Here is a 5,566-nt window from a genome sequence, read left to right on the forward strand (position 1 = left end):
CCTCTCCCACAGACCCACGTCTCACCCCCTCCTCTCCCACAGACCCACCTCCTCTCTCCCACAGACCCACGTCTCACCCCCTCCTCTCTCCCACAGCCCCACCCCCTCCTCTCTCCCACAGACCCACGTCTCACCCCTTTATCAGCCACATCGACCGTCACTCATGCGGCGGAGCTGCCGCCCGTATCTCTTGGCCGCCCAGAGGGCAGCCCCCACCCCCGGAAAGATGCTCCGTCTGTGGGCATGCCTTCCACCCCTGGCCCCCTACCCTGGAGCTCCTGGGCCTGGGACTCTGAGTTCATCCTCAACCGACCCTCTCCTAGAGGAGAGAAAAGAGGGAGAGTGGCCTTGTCTGTGAGCCAGAACAGCCAATAGGGCAGGAGCCTGTCCCCTGTTTCTGTAGTGGGGCATCCTGATGTACAAGTACACCCCCCGGACAGGACACTAGTCTATCGCATTGGCCAAAACGCCAATCCATCTCCTTATTGCCGAGTGCCAAACAGAGGACAGTCATAGCAACAAGACGGTAGATGTTACTGGGGTTCATTATGACAGCCAAAGCAACAAGACTGTAGATGTTACTGGGGTTCATTATGACAGCCATAGCAACAAGACAGTAGATGTTACTGGGGTTCATTATGACAGCCATAGCAACAAGACGGTAGATGTTACTGGGGTTCATTATGACAGCCAAAGCAACAAGACTGTAGATGTTACTGGGGTTCATTATGACAGCCATAGCAACAAGACAGTAGATGTTACTGGGGTTCATTATGACAGCCATAGCAACAAGACAGTAGATGTTACTGGGGTTCATTATGACAGCCATAGCAACAAGACAGTAGATGTTACTGGGGTTCATTATGACAGCCATAGCAACAAGACAGTAGATGTTACTGGGGTTCATTATGACAGCCATAGCAACAAGACAGTAGATGTTACTGGGGTTCATTATGACAGCCATAGCAACAAGACAGTAGATGTTACTGGGGTTCATTATGACAGCCATAGCAACAAGACAGTAGATGTTACTGGGGTTCATTATGACAGCCATAGCAACCGGTAGATGTTACTGGGGTTCATTATGACAGCCATAGCAACAAGACAGTAGATGTTACTGGGGTTCATTATGACAGCCATAGCAACAAGACAGTAGATGTTACTGGGGTTCATTATGACAGCCATAGCAACAAGACAGTAGATGTTACTGGGGTTCATTATGACAGCCATAGCAATAAGACAGTAGATGTTACTGGGGTTCATTATGACAGCCATAGCAACAAGACAGTAGATGTTACTGGGGTTCATTATGACAGCCATAGCAACAAGACAGTAGATGTTACTGGGGTTCATTATGACAGCCATAGCAACAAGACAGTAGATGTTACTGGGGTTCATTATGACAGCCATAGCAACAAGACAGTAGATGTTACTGGGGTTCATTATGACAGCCATAGCAACAAGACAGTAGATGTTACTGGGGTTCATTATGACAGCCATAGCAACAAGACAGTAGATGTTACTGGGGTTCATTATGACAGCCATAGCAACAAGACAGTAGATGTTACTGGGGTTCATTATGACAGCCATAGCAACAAGACAGTAGATGTTACTGGGGTTCATTATGACAGCCATAGCAACAAGACAGTAGATGTTACTGGGGTTCATTATGACAGCCATAGCAACAAGACAGTAGATGTTACTGGGGTTCATTATGACAGCCATAGCAACAAGACAGTAGATGTTACTGGGGTTCATTATGACAGCCATAGCAACAAGACAGTAGATGTTACTGGGGTTCATTATGACAGCCATAGCAACAAGACAGTAGATGTTACTGGGGTTCATTATGACAGCCATAGCAACAAGACAGTAGATGTTACTGGGGTTCATTATGACAGCCATAGCAACAAGACAGTAGATGTTACTGGGGTTCATTATGACAGCCATAGCAACAAGACAGTAGATGTTACTGGGGTTCATTATGACAGCCATAGCAACAAGACAGTAGATGTTACTGGGGTTCATTATGACAGCCATAGCAACAAGACAGTAGATGTTACTGGGGTTCATTATGACAGCCATAGCAACAAGACAGTAGATGTTACTGGGGTTCATTATGACAGCCATAGCAACAAGACAGTAGATGTTACTGGGGTTCATTATGACAGCCATAGCAACAAGACAGTAGATGTTACTGGGGTTCATTATGACAGCCATAGCAACAAGACAGTAGATGTTACTGGGGTTCATTATGACAGCCATAGCAACAAGACAGTAGATGTTACTGGGGTTCATTATGACAGCCATAGCAACAAGACAGTAGATGTTACTGGGGTTCATTATGACAGCCATAGCAACAAGACAGTAGATGTTACTGGGGTTCATTATGACAGCCATAGCAACAAGACAGTAGATGTTACTGGGGTTCATTATGACAGCCATAGCAACAAGACAGTAGATGTTACTGGGGTTCATTATGACAGCCATAGCAACAAGACAGTAGATGTTACTGGGGTTCATTGTGACAGCCATAGCAACAAGACAGTAGATGTTACTATCAGGGTGTTAACTATCAGGGTGATATTCATTAAGGCACGCAGTGGAAAACATTTTTGCAACCGAAAAGGAACGTTTCTTATTGGAAAAGTCCAGCTAGTCCATCCTTGTTTCAGTGCGTTTTCTTCCGCTTGACGCCTAATGAACACGACCCTGGTAAGACCAATAGTGGTTATTTCCCAGAGTCCTCTGGGGCATCCTACCTGCCAGTCTCATCTCAGGCACAGTGAGGTTTTGGCCTATTGGACCGCCAGTCATCCCCTTTCCGGCAGACGATTGGTCTTTTTCGGTTTCTCCTACCTCCTCTGAGGGCTCTGACTCGCTGTCTGATATAGTAAACATCTGAGCCATGCTGACATCTATGGAGGAAGAGCGAGTGAGGAGGGGAAACGAGAAAGCAGTGAGATGAGAGAGGGGGGAAGAGAGATGGAGAGAGGGGAGTGAGAGATGGAGAGAGGGGAGCGAGAGATGGGAAGAGAGAGGGGAAGTGAGAGATGGAGAGGGGGGTGGGGGCAGAGAGAGAGAGAGCAGAAAGGGGGGGAGAAAGAGGCAAAGAGGAGAGGAAGACAACATTATTACACAAATGTGCTTGACCCTGAATCTTTGTACCAAGCTTTAGCTCAGGAGGCCAACTCAGTCTTGGCATCCTGGTGCCCTGAGTTCAAATCCCAGTCAATCAAATCAAATGTATGTATATAGCGCTTTGTACATCAGCTGATGTGTCCTGTGTAGCTCAGTTGGTAGAGCATGGCGCTTGTAACGCCATATCTCGGGACCAATGTAGAATGTATGCACACATGACTGTAAGTCCCTTTGGATAAAAGCGTCTGCTAAATGGCATATATTATCTCAAAGTGCTGTACAGAAACCCAGCCTAAAACCCCAAACAGCAAGCAATGCAGGTGTAGAAGCACGGGGGCTAGGAAAAACTCCCTAGAAAGGCCAAAACCTAGAGAGGAACCAGGCTAATCACACATTGGAATGAACGAAAGACAAACAACTAACCTTGAATTCACCATCACACACACAGGAATAGACTTACAAGAAATACTATATTGGCAGTATCTAGGCCTAATTATATAATACCATAGTAATAACAAATGATGTAACCAAACCTATAATTCATGTTTAAACCCTTATTGTGATTAAAACTGACACACAACGTTAGTCTCGTTTGAATACTCTTTCACGATGTTGCAACAATATTTATTCGCTTATAAGTGCACGCACACAAACACAACTTTCTCCGCTCCTTGGTCCAAAGGTATCAACGTTATCAATATACCGGCACGATAAAGTTATGTTTACCGTGGAGAAAAGCGGGGTATAATGTGAATAGCATTTCAAATGAACAAGTAGTTACATTCAAGCACACCCAAATTAGCTCAAATGCTACAATTGTTTCGGTGCTCTTCGATCCTGGAGACAATGGAAAACTTAGCAACACCACCAACCGTGCAGTCGACTCGGTTTGATAACGTAAAAAAATTATAAAACACATTTTCTTACCCAAAGTATTTTTAACGGGTAAATATGTTCGAGCAAGCCGCGTATCGCGCTTTCTATTTCCAACTTGATATTGTTGTTATCTGGTCTTTTTTTGTTGTTCGGATCCAGTTTGTCTTCCCTCCCCCAATAGCGTAGCGGCAGTCTATCCACCGCGCCGCTCGCTGTCCTGCGCTCCACCAATGACCGGGCCCTGCGCGGGGCGGGTTGCACTGGCCTCGCCGCTGACGTCACTGTTGCGAGCGAGGACTCTGCTCCCGTTTTGTTTTTCTCACCGACTGCCCCCTAATATGCGGTATAGGAGCGCAGCAGAAATATTCTACCCAAACATACAGTACGGTAGATAGGTAACCCAGTGGCCTCCACTAAAGGGCATGTATGGTACCTTGGTGATGTAAGCTATATGCTGTACAACCCACGCGTCACCAAATGGTCATTTTCTAGTCAAGTCAGAAATTTTATTCAAGTTTTTTTTTCTTACTTCGTTTTGTGGATGATTGTACCTGTTTCCTCTGACCTGTTCCCTCTGACCTGTTTCCTCTGACCTGTTCCCTCTGACCTGTTTCCTCTGACCTGTTCCCTCTGACCTGTTTCCTCTGACTGGTCCTGTTTCCTCTGACCTGTTCCCTCTGACCTGTTTCCTCTGACCTGTTTCCTCTGACCTGTTTCCTCTGACTGGACCTGTTTCCTCTGACTGGTCCTGTTTCCTCTGACTGGACCTGTTTCCTCTGACTGGACCTGTTTCCTCTGACTGGTTCTGTTTCCTCTGACTGGACCTGTTTCCTCTGACTGGTCCTGTTTCCTCTGACTGTACCTGTTTCCTCTGACTGGACCTGTTTCCTCTGACTGGACCTGTTTCCTCTGACTGGTCCTGTTTCCTCTGACCTGTTTCCTCTGACTGGACCTGTTTCCTCTGACCTGTTTCCCCTGACTGAACCAGTTCCCTCTAACAGTAGTAATGGTGTCATTAACAGTTGTGATGATGTCATTAACAGTAGTGATGATGTCATTGACAGTAGTGATGATGTCATTGACAGTAGTGATGGTGTCATTAACAGTAGTGATGATGTCATTGACAGTAGTGATGATGTCATTGACAGTAGTGATGATGTCATTAACAGTATGGCTCAGTTGGTAGAGCATGGCTCTTGCGTCAGGTTAGAGGGTTCCTCTCACGGGCCACCCCATATGTAAAATGTATGCATGACTGTCTCTTTGGATAAAATCATCTGCTAAACGGCATATTGTTATAAATATATACAGGTTCAGGTAACTTGAGTAAATCAGGGATACAAAGTATACTGAAAGCAGGTGCTGCCACACAGGTGTGAAATGAACATCCCATCATGCTTAGGGTCATGTATTAACTGACCATCCTACCGATCCTCGACTTCGGCAATGTCATTTACAAAATAGCCTCCAACACTCTACTCAACAAACTGGATGCAGTCTATTACAGTGCCATCCATTTTGTAACCAAAGCCCCATATACTACCCACTA

At 45.8% G+C, this 5,566-nt stretch overlaps 1 long non-coding RNA gene across 1 annotated transcript; it reads right to left on the reverse strand.

Annotated features, from left to right (window-relative positions):
* Positions 1 to 211: 211 nt before the first annotated feature.
* LOC124029307 lies at positions 212 to 4,257 on the reverse strand. Its single transcript, XR_006837757.1, has 3 exons — positions 4,069 to 4,257; positions 2,763 to 2,918; positions 212 to 319 (listed from the first exon to the last, which is right to left on the reverse strand). It is a non-coding gene; the product is annotated as an uncharacterized LOC124029307 (long non-coding RNA).
* Positions 4,258 to 5,566: the final 1,309 nt, after the last annotated feature.

The sequence above is a fragment of the Oncorhynchus gorbuscha genome, unplaced genomic scaffold (genome assembly GCF_021184085.1).
Source record: "Oncorhynchus gorbuscha isolate QuinsamMale2020 ecotype Even-year unplaced genomic scaffold, OgorEven_v1.0 Un_scaffold_6050, whole genome shotgun sequence".
Taxonomy (NCBI): domain Eukaryota; kingdom Metazoa; phylum Chordata; class Actinopteri; order Salmoniformes; family Salmonidae; genus Oncorhynchus; species Oncorhynchus gorbuscha.